The following is an 18,413-nucleotide window of genomic DNA, read 5'->3' as shown; positions in this document are numbered from 1 at the left end:
GCCTTTGAAGGTAAATCACAAGAGCTCTGTGACATGGTAGGGAGAAAAAAATGATGTAGACAGGAAGGTTCTATGAGGTTAAGATTAAAGTTAACATTAGCATTAGTAATGTGTCAAGTTCAGGGTCATGGTCACTGTCCATATCAGCAAGGGCTCTCTGTGGTATGTATGGTGGGCTAAGTGTTAGGGTTGGAGTTAGGGTTGAATGGTGGGTTGGGGTCAGTATTTTCAGTGTATAGGGAAGGTCTCTGTTGTAAATTGAAAGGGCTCCCTTAGGCATGTATTTAGGACTTTGTGAGGTGAGTAGATGGACTTTCTGAGAGATTTAGAGAGTACTTGAAATAAAAAGTGTAGTTAGTAAAGAGGGCATTTAAAGGAACCTAATTTTTACTTGCTGAGTTGTGTAGGGAAGTCTTTCTGAAGTGTGAAGAGACTGATGTTGAGGTAAGTAGGAAGGGCTTTCTTTGATGTGAATGAATGTTACTTTGAGGTGAGTAGAGAGAACTTTGAGGTTGGTAGCTTGCTGTCTCTGACCTGTTTAGAGGAACTTCTATAAGGTCCATAGAAGAGATTTTTGACATGTGTCAGAGGTCTCTATGATGTTTGTGGGTGGTCCTTCTGGGATGAATCAGGAGGGATCACTCAGCTATTAAAAAATGTGTACTGAGATGAATAGAGAGGACTCTGAGTTGTTTGTGAAGTGCCTCTTTAGCTGAGTATTGAGAGTTCTGTAAGAGAAGTAGGCAGGAAAAACTGATGTAGAATGGAGGACCTTATGAAGTGTGAAGGGGGGACGTATGTCACATGTATGTGAGACCTGGTGAGATGTGTATGGAAGACACTATGAGCTCTGTAGTGTAGGTTCTCCGAGGTGTATAGTGGGGTCTGGTTTAAATGCATAAGGATGGCATTCTGATGTGTGTATGAGGGCTCTCATAGGTGTGTAGGGAGTTTTCTATTTGATATGCCAAGGAATCTATGGGAGTGTAAGTAGGCCTTATGACTGAGTAGAGATGTTAACACAGTTGTGGAGGTAGGACCCCCTGAAGTGAATAGTGAGATCTCTCTGACATAGGTAGGGAGAACACACTGTGTTTTGATGGGAAGGTTTTTTTTGAGGATAGTATAAGAAATCTCTGAAGTTTTTGTGAGGGCTTTCAATGGAGAATGATGGGGGCTCTCTTAGGTGTGTACAGGCAGCACACAGAGATGAGTAGGGAGAGTTTTTCATAGAAGTAAGATCTATCTGTTTTGTGTTTGTAGCACTGGTTGAGGTGCGTAGCATGGGTATTCACAGTTTGAATGAACATCTCTCTGGTGTTTATAGGGAGTGTTTTCTTGGATGTATATGGAGGGCCATATGAGTTGTTTGGTTGTTGCTCAATGAAGTGTGGAGGAAGCATCACTAAGCTGTGTATGGATGTCACTTTGAGGTGTGTAGGAAGGGCTCTTGATGTGAGTAGGGTGGGATTACTTAGATGTGGAGTGGAATGAATTTGTGGTATGTAGTAAATGTTATCTGGGGTGTTAAAACAGGTTCTCTTTGGGTAGGGAGGTCTCCGTGATGTATGTTGGGAGGACCTTCTGAAAGGTGTAGGGGGGATTTATAAGGTTTGTCAGTAAATTTCTTACTATGAGAGGGAGGGCTCACATAACTGAATAAGTAGGGCTTTTGCAGTGTATAGGAAAGACCTCTGAGGTGACTGGAAAGAGCTCTCTGAGATGTGTAGTGAGGGCTCTCTGAGGTGAGTAGAAATTCTCTCTGAAGTGTTTACAGAGCACTGTATAGAAGTATAGTTAGTAAAAAAGTCTTGTATAATTTGTGCTCATTAAGATATATATGGATATCTACCTGAGGTTGTCTGCACAAGTAGATACTACTCTTGATATAAGGATTGTTTCCATTGATGTTTATTGACCATACTATGATAGGTATAGAGAGGATTCTCTAAGATTGGTAGTTTGCAGCTGCTGAGCTGTGTTAGGAAGTGTGTATGATGTGTAAAAGGATTATGTGATGCTTGTCCTAGGACACATTTTTGTGTGTGATAGGGTCCCCTGAATTGAGTTGGGATGGCTCACGGTGTTGCACAGTGTGCACAAGAAATTATAGAAAGAACTCAGTGAGCTGTGGTTGGAGGGCCATTTGAGGAGAGTAGTAAGAGTTTGGCAAGATGAGTAGGCAGGAAAAACTGGTGTAGAAGAGAGAGCACTATGAGGTTAGGGTTAGTTTAGGTCTCAGGTTAGGGTTTAGGATCAGGGCCAATTCATGGTCAGTTTCAGGGTCAGGGAGGATGCTGTGGCATTTAGGGAGGACTTAGGTTTATGCCTAGGATTAGGGTTATGTTCAGAGTAAGAGTCAGTATTTATGGAGTATAAGAAAGGCCATGGGGGAGAGTCAAAATTGTTCTCTGAGGTGTGTATATTGAGGCCTCTGTGAGGTGAGTATATAGGCTTTTTGAGGTATTTATAGAGGACTTGCAAAGAAACATGTTTCTCCTTTCAAATAAGTATGGTTTTACTCACTGAGTTATGTAGGGACTTTTCTGAAGTCTATAAAAATTGCTCTAGAATTGAGTATGGAGGGTACACTTTGTTGGGTATGAAGGTTAAACTGAGGTGTGTAGAGAAGTCTCTCTAAATTTGGTAGCATGTGGCCTCTGTGCTGTGTTCCATGGACTTTATGAGGTGTGCAGGATGGTTCTATGATGTGTGTTGGAGAGCTATAACAATTGTGTGTAAGGGTCTTTTCAGTTCAGTTTGGAGGGCTCACTCAAGTGTATAGATAGGGTGAACTGAGATGAGTAGAAAGGGTTCAGTTAGTTGTATTTGTATGTTTTTTTGATGTGAGTAGTGAGAGCTCTGTTAGATGAGTAAAGAGTACAAGTGGATGTAGAAGGGAGGGTCCCATGAAGTTTGGAAATGGGATCTATATGGTCTGATGTTAGTAATCATGGTGATGAGTAGGCTGGAATCTGAGCTTTGCCATGTAGGTTCACTGAGGTGTGTAGTGAGTCTAATTGAAATTCAGAGGGATAGCATTCTGATGTGTGTTTGAAGCGCTCTGAAAGTTGTGTAGGGAGGTCTATATTAGGTGGGCAGAGAGATCTTTGAGGTGCATAGGAGGCCTGTTTGACATAGTGGAAATGCTATCTTAGATATGTATGGAGGGATTTCTACAGTGAATACTAAGATCTCTGATATGAGTAGGAAGAATAAACTCAGGTGTGGTGAGAGGAATATTTGAGGATAGAAGAGAGAAACTGTGAGGTGTTTTGGTAGGAAAATCAGAAGAGTATCTTTGGGGTTCTTTTAGGTTTGTAGTTTTGGCCCTTGGAAGTAAATATGGAGGAATTTTTGGCTAGTTTTGAGGGCTACAAGAAATGTGCAGGTAGGGTTTTTAAAGTTTTGTTGAAAGGGCATTCTGACTTTTGTACAGGCACCTCTCACATCGGACTTCCAGTCTACAGAACTGTAACATAATAAGTGGGTTGTTTAAATATTGTTTGTGGTAAATTGTTATGGCACTGATGGGGGGCAAATGAACCTTTGTATAGGATTTTTATCACCTACATCAAGTATTCCCCTATGCCAATGCTAACCTTACCTTAGAATATATGCTAAGTAGGAAGGCCTACAGTATTTAAGTTCTGCAGAGAAATTCCATTTTGTAGGAATAGATGATGTGAAGGCACAGTCATAAGATACTAAATCTAACAATTGGCAATTTTAAAAATTGGAATCTAGATCATATATATCTGTACAACAGTTTAATGGCATAAGAATATAATATTTATAGCATATACCTTGAGATTTCCTTTGTCATCTTTAAAGATATTCTTTTTTATTTATTTTTATTGAAAACAAATGGGATAAATGTTGTTTCTCTGGTTCTACATGAAGTAAAAGTGTACCATTTTTGTAATCATACATTTACATAGGGTAATTGTGTTTGATTCATTCTGTTATTTTTTTCTTCACCCCCACCCCTTCAACCCCGCTTTCCCTTTATACAGTCCCTCCTTCCTCCATTCTTGCCTCCCTCCCACTCCCCATTATCTGTCATCATCCACTATTCAGTGAGATCATTCATGCTTTGGTTGTTTGAGATTGGCTTATCTCCCTTAGCATGATATTCTCCATTTTCATCCATTTGACTGCAAATGCCATAATTCTATTATCCTTTATGGCTGAGTAATATTCCATTGTATATATTTACCATAGTTTCTTTATGCACTCATCAATCAAAGGACATCTAGGTTGTCTTGACTTAATTGGGATTTGAAATTTTTGCTGAGCATAGATTCTTATATCTGAAATACTGTTTCACTTTACTAATATGTTAATAAATATAAAGCAATTTTAAAACTTAAGAAAAGTATTAATAGAATAAGAAAAGGGTAAATAGTACCAAATTAATGAATTAGTGAATTGAATACTTATGGCCAACATAAGTAAGTATTCATATCATTTATATTTTTTGATTTTAAAATAATATGACCCTTTTTTAAAAAAAACTTATTTTCTTTGGTATGAGAATAAGAGGATTAAAGTATAAACCACTTGGTGAGTCTTATATTTATTATAAGAATACTACTATAACTCAAGAGTAATTTCAAAGAGTAATCTCTTTTTTTGGTGGTACTGGGTATCAAACTCAGGGTCTTGTGCTTGGGAGGCAAGCAGTCTACCATCCGAGCTATCTCCCCAGCCCAAAGAGTAATCTCTTTAGAAATTAACCTTTGGATCCTTCTGATGCATTTGATTATGTATTTTATCACAAATTACTTTGTGGTTTTTTTTTCTTGTCAGTGTTTGAAAACATTTACTTTTCTAGGTTTAAATATATATGAATTTGAGTCATTTTGTTACAAAGAATGCTTTCCTTTTCTTGTCAGTCTTAGTTCAAAACCAGGGGTTTAAGTTTTATTTAGTTTATTCTCTCCTGTGGCCTAGATATTGCCTTGTCTAGGTAACCATGCTACCCTTAAATGGCAACCACATATTTGAGTATATTTTGCAGGCATTTTTTCTTTCACTTTTACTATAAAAGTAATAGAAACTTGAAAAGCTGCAAATATGCAAAAAGTAGTCTTGGTGGAGTTTAGGGAGATATTGGTCAAAATACCCAAAATTCCAGTTAGGAATATCTTTAGTTCTGTTACATAATGTGATGAATATACTAATAGCAATGTACTGTGCACTTGAAAATTGGTAAGAGAGAAAATTTTAACTGCTGTCACCACACTGCCCAAAAATATATGTGACATATATGTTAGTGAGCTTGATTCATGCAGTCTGGGGATATAACTCAATGGTAAAATATATGTCTGGCTTGTGTGAGGTCCACAGCATCTCCATAGAGGGGCCTTGATTTAACCATTCCATATTGTATACATATTCCAAAACATCATGTTCTACAACATAAATAATACAATTTTATTTGCTAATTTTTTAAAATTCCAGAAAAAAAAAAACACTCAAAAATGTGCACATTTACTTCTTGTCACCTTTGACTTCCTATTTTTTTTCTGTAGATGGTTTTTTTGATGTTGATTACCTTTATCTTTCTCTTCTTTTTCTTTCTTTTCTTTTCTTTCTTTTCTTTCACATGGTTGGATCCTAGGGTTTGTTACCAGAGATTTAGGCCATAGGGGTCCTAACTTCAAGCAGTTCCAAAAAATTAGATCTGACCACTCACTCCAGAAATCAAATGGGAAAAAATAATGGAGACAGACAATTTAATTAGCAGAGATAAATCAGAAAGACAAGCAGGATCAAAGACCAGCCTGTCTTTGAGGATATTGATATGAGATTTAGGTTCAAATAGAAGAAAAAATGGGGCAGAAAACAGGAGTTATGCATAATTGGATAGCCTTGGTCAAATTTTTCTGGTTGGTCATTATCTCAGAATTGGTTCTATGAACCTCAAGAAGAAATCAGTCTCATTGTGATTTGTCTGTTTCTGGAACATTAAGAATAATGACTGAAGACTTTGGTACCATTCTGAGGGACTGAAACAGGATGGCACAGAAATTGGCAGTTAACAGAGTGTTCACATTACCTTCATTCTCTTATTGATCTCCCCAGTCCTGGAGGAGATGGTACAGGTTAGATAAGCTAAGGGCTAATCAAACTAGTATTACCAGTTTTTATAAACTCCTTAAGTGAATAGCATTTCTGTTTGCAGAGCTGATCCAAAATTTAAGGTAATAAAAGAGACAATGGAGTCAGAGGTACCAAGCTTTTTTTTTTTTTTTGCTTTTAGTTATCCATTGGGAAAAAGCAGCCTGTTCTTGTTACCTATGTACAGTTGTGTATTTGAACATTCTGGCAAAGTTTATTTATTTAAAATACCAAAATGCAAGAAAATCTTTGGAGATGATGCAAAGAAATGTTTTTGATTTCTCCTGTTTAAATTGTTTGGGAATACAGATAGGAAAAAGTAATAAATTTAAAGATGCCAAAGAATTATCAAATATTTTGGACTCTGATGCATGCAATGTGTCCTGTATATCTAGAACTTATTTCTAAGGCATGTCCTTATTTCTTAGTTGGTATAACTGACATTTTCTTTGACAGTTAATTTTCCTTGATGTGGGTAATACCATTTCTTCCCTTCTTGCCATTTTTAATATATTCTCTTTCTGTGATCTTTTTTATTAAGGAAATTGAAACAAGAATAATCTAATAAAATATACATATGCTATTTCCAACAAAGGACCAATCTAATGTACACCCACCTGTTTCTAGTCATTACAGTTTCTAGTTAATGTACATACAACATGTTTTCTCAGTATAAAGTTTTCATGTGGGGAAATTTTCTTATAAGGAAACAGAGTAAGAAGATTTATTTTTAATAACTAAAGAATACACTATGTTTTTAAAGTTTTAAAAAACTAAGATGGCAGCTTATATGGGAAATATACTTTTTAGCTTCCCTGTGGCTCAGAATTGAAGCAGCTGAAGAACAGCTATACAACCAGGCAAGTGACTGAGGGAGTTCACTGTTAGAGAGACATGAAGAGACTCAGAAAGTCTGGTCTTTGTCATAGAGGTCAAGAAAGGATACATAAGCACTCTGCCTGATGACAGTGACAAAAGCAAGGTCTGGCAGGCAGGCATTGTGGGGTATTACACAAAGGAAAAGAGTAAAACACAGTGGTCATATTTGGCAAAAAAACAGCTATAGAGCAGAAAGTCAGTCTAAACTTAACTCACAAGTAATCCATATTTATCAACTTGTGAGCAGAGGTCTATGGAAGAGAGTCATCTTGTGGAGGTCGCAACTGAGTTCACTGCTGTGAAAATCCTAGAGTGCCTACCATGTGACCCAGGGTGACCATGGTGGAATGCTATTGAAATATGCACAGAGAAGATTATACACAATGAGATAAAAAAGGAAGTGCAGCCTGCTTTCCTTTTGAGTATGGTAGTGAGGACAACCAGTTGAAGAGGTTAGGAGTTTGAATGGGAACAAGTGATTGCTTGTAACAACTGGACCTTGGAAAGCCACAGTTGTGTGAGTGTACGGAACAGGATCTGATGTAAACCCCATCCCCACCACCTGAGATGTTTGGTCACTCAATCCTATAAGTAGAAATATTGGTAAGTTCCCAAGATCCAGACACAGCCAGGCTGTAGAGGTATGTCTATCTGATCTGTCCAGAGTAGACTTCAGCCAAGAAAATATCCCATGCAGAGCTTGGTTTCTGATGCTCAAACTTTCCACTTAGATCTCCAAAAATCAGCAGCACTCTGGGAGTGCCTTAATCTAATCTGTCAAGAGTAAGCTCAAGAGGATGGTACTTTTCACATTCCATGCTACCAAGTGCTGATGAGCAGGAAAGTTGAGAACCATTCAAGTCAGTTTTAGTCCCTGACTACTCCAACTGAGGGCATGGCAAGTGATCCAAAAGGAGAAGAGTTAATAGCCCCCAGTCCTTCCTCTTTTCATTGGATGAATAGCTCAAGAAAACATGGTAACAAGTGTAGATTGGTATAGATAGTGAGTCTGCTCTTATCCACAGGCTTGATGACCTTCATACTAACAATCTGAGCCTATTCTAATTACCACATATGCCTGCCTGTCCTACTGCCCCCTGGCCTCCATGCTCACTGACATCATTTTATGCTCAATGATCAGTTACAACCCTTTTCCTCCTTCAATAGACAGGGATAAAGTTTCCCCCTCATGTCGCACCCGTAGATTGTGGGTCATGATGTGCAAAAAATGTTCCTTGCAGAATTGTTGTGAAAAGGAAATTAAAGAATGCATTAGAAATTCATTGGCTTTGTCTAGGGCTGTTTTTTCTGCATAGAATTTCAGAGACTCAGATCCGTAGAGGATCTAGAGTGTACCTAAAAGGGGTTCCTCCAGTGCTGAAGAAATAGGTCATTTTGTAGAGCACTTGCCTAGTATGCTGAAGGACTGTGGTTTGAATCCCATGTGACTCAGGGAAAAAGAAATAAAAATAAAAAAAATTCTTTTAAATATGCCAACCCTCCCTAGTCTCAACTTTTTCTCCTCTTTTCATCAACTGAAATGGCACATTTGAAAAAGTACAACTTGGACATGCAAACCTTTTCCAATCAGACTTTCAGCATGGAACTGTGGTCAAAGTTAGCAGTGCTTCCCCAGTCACCTGCATCTCTTAAGAGGAGGTGTTCCTTGATGTGAGTCAACTCACAGGAACTCATAGCTTAGCTCCTTCTGATGAGTATGCTCATGGGTTTATATCATCAGCAATTTCATGAAGAAGACAATACTCACCGGTTTGCAATGGAGGAATCAACTATTCAGTTGCTAAGATCCAGAACATCTGTGCTATTATGTTTTTGTTTTGGTCCTGCACAAAACCTTTATACAAGTGCTTACTTTGGCAGCACATATACTAAAATTGGAATGCTACAGAGATCAGCATGGCCCTGTGCAAGGATGACACACAAATTCATGAAGCATTCCATATTTTTAATCAGTTAATAAAAAGATGAAAATGCATGCTTTTTATCTTCACTTTACTAAAGCATTAAAATAAAGATATTTCTCAAAAACAAATCCACCACCAAAAATTTGTACAATTCTGGGATTTCATAATTAAAAGCCAGAGATATTACTTAAACCACTGAATCAAATTACTACTTATCCCAGCTTATTAAGATCCATTATTTGTGTGTGTGTGTGTGTGTGTGTGTCTGTTGTGTTGCATGTGCTGTGGGTCATACCTCAGTCATTGCACCTGCGAAGCAAGCACTCTACCACTGAGCTCTACCCTCAGCCCCAAGACCATTTTTAAGTAAGTAATTCAAACCCTGCTAACATAAACCATTTCTGCCTGCTATTTGGAGAACTAAAGGAAAAACATACCAGTTATCAATTTCATCTATAAAGACGAAAGCATTCATATGAGAAAGATATTGAATTATCTCTTTTTCTCTAATGGTCAATGTGAGAAAATTCCATTTTAAAAAATTAACAATTGCTTTATCATAGAAGAAAATGAAATGGAAACTACCTCTCTGAAATTGTAAATCCTTCCTAACTACAAAGATACTAACAATAAACTCTCACTTGGTTCTTAAAAGAGACCTACAATAGAATGAACAAACATTGCTTCCTGTATGTTTTTTAAACTTTAATTTTTTGTACTCTGTAATTGAGTTGCTAAGGAGTACACATAGAGGGACTACAATTTCTTCTGTTCCAAAGCTTATATAGTGAACTTTAAGATGAAGAGGAAAGTAAGGAAGGTATTCATTATTGACCTTAAACCAACGGAATTACTCTTAACCCATCTTCTGAATCTCCTCATGACATGCACAGAAATGGGCAGCAAGTTTTGTCATAATAGAACAAGGATAGCACCATGTATTTGGCAGGACATTTTGACCTCAGGTCTTCTGTAAATCATTTGATGAATACTTAGCCCTCATAACAAAGTAATAGAACTACTTTGGACTCAATCTACTGTTTATCCATTTATTAGGCTATTATAGAAAGAGCCCCAAGGTCCCCAAGAATCAAAATAGCACTGGGTGAGAATTTGTCAATATAACATGGCCTGTTGGACAAGAAAGGCCCAGCACTAAGGAGAATTTCTAACGGTCTGGGTGAGTGATAGTAGCTAGTGGCAGAAAAGTCCAACCTCGTGCATTCCCCAAGCTTGTAGAGAAGTACAATAGTTTTGGTTAAAACATGCTGCTTAGAGCAAAATAAAGGAAATATAAGAAAACCTCTGTTTTGTAAATATTGGGAAAAGAGGAAATATAACAGGATCTATGTTTTGTAAATGTTTGGGGAAATGAAACAAGTAGGTAAAGTGCTGGTTTTAACCCAATGAGAACATCTGATGACCACCATGTGCAATTCCAGCAATGTAGCCATTTCCAAGTTGATGTTTTGATGCAGAGAACTGACTTCTCTTGTGTTTTTTCAGGCACAAAGTGGTCAGTATGGAGTTCAAAGGACAAAAATCTTGCCTGGTGACCAGGACAACCTGGCCATTGAGACCCAGGGTAGCCAAGAAAAGCATGAAGTAACTGGCTGGGTGCTGGTGAGTACCAAGAGCTGACAAGAATTTTTTTCTTAGTATTAGACACACACAGACCTGGAAAAGGTACCCAAAGTCCTGCCAGCCTGAAAGTACTTCCTTTTCCACATCTCTTTGGAATAGTCTGACCAAATAGTCACTGGTCCCATTCAAAGGGAACTAAAGGAAGTGAAGTTGGATGTTTTAGAAACAACCAATGAATTACTAAGAACTCAATTTTTTTCCTAAAAGTTCAAAGCAAAATTCTCATGGGAAACTAAATGACCTAAGCATTATTTTGATTAGTGATTAATAAATATTTTATTTGAACTTTGATAATTAGACATTACTCAGAAAATATCACCTATCAAGGTTTTTCTCAAACTGGCATGTGCACCTATTCAGTTTTTAACTTTGACAATATTTCAAAAGTTAACCACAAGGGCTGGGGTTGTAGCTCAGTGATAGAGCACTTGCCTAGCTGTTGTCAAACACTGGGTTTTGATCCTCAGCACCACATAAAATAAGTAAATAAAAAATATATTGTGTTTATATAAAAAATTAAATTAAAAAAATTACCTGTGACATTTCCTCAGAGTATGAATCCTCTCAACAGATGGTAAGTCTCCCAGTACAGAATTTGCACTACTTCTGGCAATGTCTTTGCTACAACTCCCTTAGTCATCTTAGGAAATTATGATGTCATGGAATGTACTAGGGAAAAAAATAAAACACTACCAGAGGAAATAAAGATGCTTCTTTCCTCCACAGTTATCTCCCCTAAGTAAGGAAGATGCTGGAGAATATGAGTGCCATGCGCCCAATTCCCAAGGACAATCTTCCACTTCAGAAAAAATTACAGTGGCTGATGCTTACATGAAATACCAATGAAAAAGGTATGTAATGAATCTCACAGCCACTCAAAACAGTGACTAGTGCTTTTGCTTAATAAACTGAACCAAGAATCAAAGCACCAAAAACAACTATTAATAAAAATTCAGTAAAGTCAGGAATCTCCAAAGGCATTAAGTATGCCATAAAAATGTAGATTACATGGTTCCAAATGAGTATTTGGATGGCTGACAAAGGCCAATATTATGATTTAGAGGCTTTCAACTTATGTTTCATGTAGAGTCAAAACTCAAACCTGACTGGAATGGCTTCTATTTCCCACAAGTTTTTCTACCTACATGGCATTTTTGAATGAGAACTGGTCCTTAGCCTTGCTGAACCTCATCCTGGTGTTTGTGAGATGTCCTCTTCCAGGACTATAATAAGGTGCTCTTTTGTACATAGAACAATACAGCAGAACTATCTTCCATATCTAATATTGTATAGCTGAAATTTCTCAGAGGACTTCAGCATGTCATTTATACTATTACCCATTTATCCTTTATCCCAAAGTTTTTGTTTTGCTTTCTTAAAGAGATAGGGTCTTGCTATGTTTCCCAGGCTGGCCTTGTACACCAGGGTTCAAAAGACCTTCCTGTTGCAACCTCCAAAGTAGCTGGGAGTAGGATGCAAGTGCACATCACCATGCCCTACCCTTTATTCCTGAATTTTAGCATCTTTATTTATCTGTAACACTGAACTAATTGCTAATCAGAAAGTCAACCATATCCATAAATGTAACTAATTGTTATCTTTTTAACAGGTGAGGGTGCTGAACTATAAACCTAAAATATATATTACTCAACAATAACTAAATGTAATCACAGATAACTACAACCCTTTTCTTGCCTAGTAACAAATTTCTGTAATCCAATCCACTAATGCTTTATTTATATTCACTTATTTTTTAACACAGGGAAATACCAATTAAAGACAATACATCAGGACTATCTAGAAGACTTTATTGTCTATTTACAGAAGAAAAGTGTGCATATCATTAAAAAAAACAAATAAAATGCTTTCTATCACAACTCAATACATTGTCATTCTTTTAAAGCTACATCATAGAAATAAGACAGGTTTTTTGTTATTTTTCCTGGTACTATGGATAAAATCCAGGGGTACTCCACCATTGAGGTATATCACCAGTTCTTTTTATTCATTTATTTATTTATAGATAGAGTCTTATTAAATTATTGAGGTTGACTTTGATCTTGCCATTCTCCTGCCTCAGTCTCCCACATTGCTAAGATTATGGTCCTGTACCACTGTGCCCAGCAAGAAAAGGACATTTACAAGAATCTGGTTCAGAATCCTTTAAAGATCTAAATACTCATCATTCAAGGTGCAATGCTCATAGACATAAGTTCCTGCAACAACAGCTTGCATGCATAAGTTTATTGAAGTACAAAAAGTGAAATGTGCACCTTAATTTAACTTGATCATAAAGGTTCACAGAGAAACAACAATTATTAAATTTTGCAAACTCCATTTTGCATTAAATGCTTTGTAAAAATATATAACTCTAACAAATGATGAAATGCTAGTTCATATTATATTCATCTAAATAAAGCTTAAGTTTAGTTGTCACACCATAAATAATAATAATTCTAAATTCAGTTTCTGGTTACCCTGTATGAAAGTCTACTTTTTCATTTCAAATTTAATAATTTAAATTTTAACTATCATTTTGTAATGTTTTAAAATAATGTTACTACACTTTTTCAGATCCACTAATAAAAAATAGTCACCAGGATCCAAAGGGCATTCATTTAACTCACAAAGAACATGATCTGTTAAGCCATTCAACAGGCAGTAAGCTGAATGCAACATAATTGGAATTTTTCCTATAAAAGTTTTCTGATGCTGAGTCTGAATTTGTTCTTCACGTTCTTTAATGCCTGTGTTTGTTATGTAAACATAAAATGGAGCAGAGCAGCTTTGAAAATAGAAGTAGATCAGAGTTGAGCAATAGTAGGGTATTTACTAAACATAAATCTTCACCTGGCATCATTGGTGAAGGAGCATGATCTCTTTCACAATGGGTAGGTTTGGAAAGATAAATTTGTACAAATTTTAACAAATACATTGGCTAAAATTAAAGAAGAAACAGGAAAAAGGTAAATAAATCTTCCCATAAACACCTTATTGATTCTGACATTCATAACTGACATTAGTATTTAAAGTAAATTTAGCTCTTCAAATTGACAAAATTAATCTATTTCATTGATATAAGGACTCTTCAAAGTCAACATACACACTACATATGTGTATAGTTTTACACCTAATTGCTTTAGTAAGGCAGAAATAAAATGACTTATTATGCCATAGGTACATAAAAACTGCATACAGGTTTATATCAGTAAAAAAAATTTTATTAATGATCTATACTATTTCATACCCCTCTCTCTGGTTAAGTCAAAAGTATAAAATGACCCAAGAAAAAAATAAATTGACATTTAGAACTTCTCAAATCTAATCAATAGAATATTAGAAAAAATAAACCTAACTCTTCCATTAAACAACCAAAAAAAAATAAATAAATAAAAGGGCAGGCACAGTGGCACATGCCTATAGCCCCAGCAACTCAGGAGGCTGAGACAAGAGTATGGCAAGTTCAAGGACAGCCTCCATCACTTAGCAAACTCCTTATCAACTTAGTGAGACCCTGGCTCAAAATTGTACAAAAATTTTCAAAAGGTTTGGGACACAGCTCAGTGGTAAAGCTTCCTTAGGTTAAAATCCCAGTACCAAACACACACACACACACACACACACACACACACACACACACTCAAAAGAGAAGAAATCCTAATCATTCTCATTCTGTATAAAGTAGTAAGCACTTCCAATCCTGGCTGACTATACCTCAGCCCACAGCAAAATACAAACAAACAAAAAGTTCTCAAACATCTGCTGCTTAACTAAACAAGATCCATGAATATAACTCTTCAGCGAGAAACAGATACAGGATTTCTGTCTACATCAAGTATCATAGAAGATGAGACTAAACAGACCCTTTCCTAAGGGAAAATTATTGATATCCAAGGCTCCCAACCTGGAATAGATAAAGGAAAAAGAGAATTTGTAGGAGTATTGAACCAAGGGAAAGGGACCCTCCATTCCTTATTTACATCATCACTCTACTTTAGGATACTATCTTAGACTACGCTAAGATTTTCAACTACTTCCAGTCTCTTTCCTTTTCAAGTAAATACCATTTCCAAAGTGACCTTTCTTAAAAATGCTTTATGCATATTCTCTGATAATATTTCAACAATTCCTCACATCATCCAAAATCTCTGACAATCTGACTCCATCTTATCATCCAGTAAGATCAAAAACAATCAGCTGGGTGCAGTGGCACACACCTGTGATCCCAGCTACTTGAGTGACTGAGACAAAGACTGCCTGGGCAACTCATTGAGGCCCTTTCTCAAGAAGAAATAAAAAGGGCTGGGAATAAATCTCAGTGGTAGAGGACTTGCCTCATCACAGGTGAGGTCCTGGGTTAAATAACTAGTATTATGGGGTGGAAGGTGGGGGAAAAATAAACTAAAATTCAGTGGTTGATTGCTATGGTTCCCATCCCATTCTCAAACCAAATATATCAGATCCTTTCCTGTGGAAATGCCTAAGCCTCTTTCTCCTCTGCTCTTCTTTTATATAAAGCTCTGATAAGTAAGTTTTACAGATCACTTCTACTGATACTTTGAATATGCTGTTATATTATTATCTCTCTACTTATGCATAAACCATGAATAAAAAATGAGATAAAAAGAAATCTTATGTCCCTTTTTTTTCAAGACAGCCCCTGAAAAGTCAATTACTTTTGCTGTTAAGAGCAAAATTCAGTGTAGCATTTCCAATTAGAATCAGAACAAACCAGACCTCTTAATATAAGCTATGGAGAAATAAGACTGAAATGGCTAGAAATAACCACTTTCCCCACTATCTAACTCTACCATATTTTTCTTTACAGTTTTCCCTGTTAATCAAAGTCCAACATTATCTCACAGCTGCCTCTCTACATTTCTAAAACTGGGGAGAGATAATGCATTATTTTGGACTTTACAATCATTATATAAAACAAAAATCATACATTTAACAATGTTATAATTTTAAATTCTAATTTTAACAATGCTTAAAAATGCACATATGTGAATAAAACTTCAAAGAATTGAAAAAATAAAAAGGGCAAATAAATTTTGATGATTTTCCTTGTCTTTTGTTTGTACTTAGAGAATGGTCTCCCCTCCTTACCTAGGATGGGCTCAAACTGGAGATCTTCCAGCCTCAGCCTCTGAAGTGGCTAGGATTATAGGCAGGTACTCCCACATTCAGCTTGTGATTTTTCTTTTTTTAGTCTCATATTGTTATGATAATGCATCCTATGTAATAAACAAAAATCAGGAGAAAAAGTCCTTCTCACATTTTTTTTTATCCAGGCATGATGGCATTGCCTGTAATCCTAGCTACTTGAAAGTCTAAGGCAGGATGGTTTTCAGGTTTGAGGACAGCCTTTTCAATGAGAAAGAGTGTCTCAATATAAATAGCTCAAATGTTGAGTGCCTTCCTAGCATGTACAAGGTCCTGGGTTCAATCCCCAGAACTGGAAGGGGGAAAAAGAGGCAAAAAGTAAAATTATATAAAGTAATTATTTCTGGCTTGCTTCTCTTAGTTGTTCATCTTTGAGTTCCTTCTTCCCAAATATTAAATACCCCCATCTGCATAACAATTATGGTTTTGACTTATTTACAAAAACACATCTCTAGTAAGAATAAATCAGAAGTTGACTAAAGATGCTGTAAGTACACTACAAAAAACTCTTACTGACTTTTAACCTTTAAGCCAAGTGCAAGCAGGGTTGAAATTTCAAACTATCTTCTATCCACATAACTTATTAGAATAACCATCTTACCAGTTCTTTGACTTCTCCACTAGCATGTTGAACTCCAGCTTGTAGGTCAATAGGTGGAGCATCTTCCATGACTCTTTGAACAAACATCTGAATAAACTCATCAAAAGAATCCAGTTGTTGCCTGACCAAGCCTTTTTCATCAAATTAAGAACTAAGAAAATAATGAAGTCCAAAATCAGTTTCAACTTGGTTTGTTTTCTAGCATATTTCTTCATTCTCCTTATAATTCAATTCAAATACTCTTAAGAACCAATCACTATATGCCAACCACTAAACAAGATATTATGAGGTACCTAAAAAATAATAATGTCAGCACTAGGTATTTTATACACAAATTTTATTCAACCTCTTTAAACATTTCTTGAAAAATGGGTCAAAGAAAATGAAGAGTAAAAATTAATATTAAAAAATTTAATTTTAATAAAAGGGAGGATGGTGATATTAACAACTAAAATAGGTGCCAGAAACAGTGGTACATGCTTGCAATCCCAGTGGCTTGAGAGGTAAGACAGGAGGATTGGAAGTTCGAAACAGTCTCAGCACCTTAGTGAGGCCATAAGAACTCAGCAAGACCCTGTTTCTAAATAAAATACAGTAGTTGAGTGCACCTGAGTTCAATGCCCATTTCAAAAACAACAAGAACAAAAATGAACAAAACTAAAATAGGGAATGTTTATGAATTTTAGGTTAAAAATCATTAGTTCTGGGGCTGGGGATATTGCTCACTAGCACACACAAGGTTCTGGATTAGAACCCCAGCACCAAAACATTAATGAAAACAAAGATCATTAGTGTTGGGGGCTATGCCTTGCGGACGGTGCCGGGATGGCACTTGGCAGCCAGCCAGAGGTTGCTTTGATCACATCGGCGGTGAGGAGGTTGATTAGCATAAGCACACCCAGGTGATTTGTCATTGGCCATATCCAATTAAGTTCACACACACAATGTGTGCACAGGTGCTCCTGCTCATGCCTGCTTGTTTTGACCTTTACCATGATTGGGCAGCTAACTCTTGCCTAATCTTTGCATTGGCATCAGCCCTACCCTTTGCCTCCTGGAGGGGATATAACCTGGCTCTCCTCGAGCGCCAGAGGTTTTTTTTTTTTTTTTCTTTTAAGAGGTTGGAGGTTGGAGGTTGGAGGTTGGAGGTTGGAGGTTCCAGTTCCCAGGTTTCCTGATTCATCAATAAACCGTTCTGAATTCAAGAACCTCACTACTCTTTTTTCCCTCGTGCCAAATCGACTCCGCTGGATGGCGTCAATTAGTTCTCTTTAGAATATGTTAAAGGAGAGGTGAGAGTAATTCATTTCAGTGAAAATACTCAGAAAACAACTGGTGATAAAAATGAAGCATGTGTGAGAGATGAGTTAGTAGTATAGATACAGAAATTAGAAGGTCCTAGAGGAGGATGGACCTTATTAGTCACAAGAAACAGGCCCTTGTTCAGGAAAGGGACAAGGAAAGAAACACATAAAACAGAAAGAGATAAAAATGCAAGTGAAATATCAGCAGATGACTCCCCAGTACCACCCAGGAAAGCTGAAGTCAGTCATCAGAGGCTGGAGAGTTCTAAGATCTAGCACAACCCCCAAAACTGGTTTGTCTCATCAGCCCTCAGCAGTAGGAATTACCCCATCACATTTGTCTCAATACCTCAATTCCCTGTTGTATCAATTCCCTCTTCCTAGTAATTACTGACTGACTCTCATGTGTCCTTACATCAAATTACTGAGATATGATCACTAACTACCCATTTTGGCATCATCAAATCACCTAGGTCATTGGCAGGCTTACAAAATATCTGACTGTAGGAAAGCCTTAACCTGATCCAATCAATTATGACCACCAATAAAAAGGTCCTATGGGAGAGAATAAAGCATACAACCATCCTTATATAAAGCACAACCTAAAAATGGGACATTTTCTTCTATTTTTATTTTTAATCTTTATTTATTTTTATATGGTAATGAGGATTGAACCTAGTGCCTCAAACGTGTGAGACAAAAGCTCTTTCACTGAGCTACAGCCACAGCCCCTTTTTCTTTTTTTTTTAAGTGACTGGGGCATTTTCT

General features: G+C 36.8%; 1 non-coding gene across 1 annotated transcript; it reads left to right on the top strand.

Moving 5' to 3' along the window:
- The first annotated feature begins 8,870 nt into the window (after nucleotides 1-8,870).
- Nucleotides 8,871-8,973, top strand: LOC124974231 (U6 spliceosomal RNA). The gene has a single exon (XR_007106768.1). It is a non-coding gene; the product is annotated as a U6 spliceosomal RNA (small nuclear RNA).
- The last annotated feature ends 9,440 nt before the right edge of the window (nucleotides 8,974-18,413 follow it).

This window comes from Sciurus carolinensis, unplaced genomic scaffold, assembly GCF_902686445.1.
Source record: "Sciurus carolinensis unplaced genomic scaffold, mSciCar1.2, whole genome shotgun sequence".
In the NCBI taxonomy this organism is placed as follows: Eukaryota; Metazoa; Chordata; class Mammalia; order Rodentia; family Sciuridae; genus Sciurus; species Sciurus carolinensis.
The sequence above is the reverse complement of the archived record's forward strand: the minus strand, read 5'-3'. Positions and strand labels throughout refer to the sequence as shown.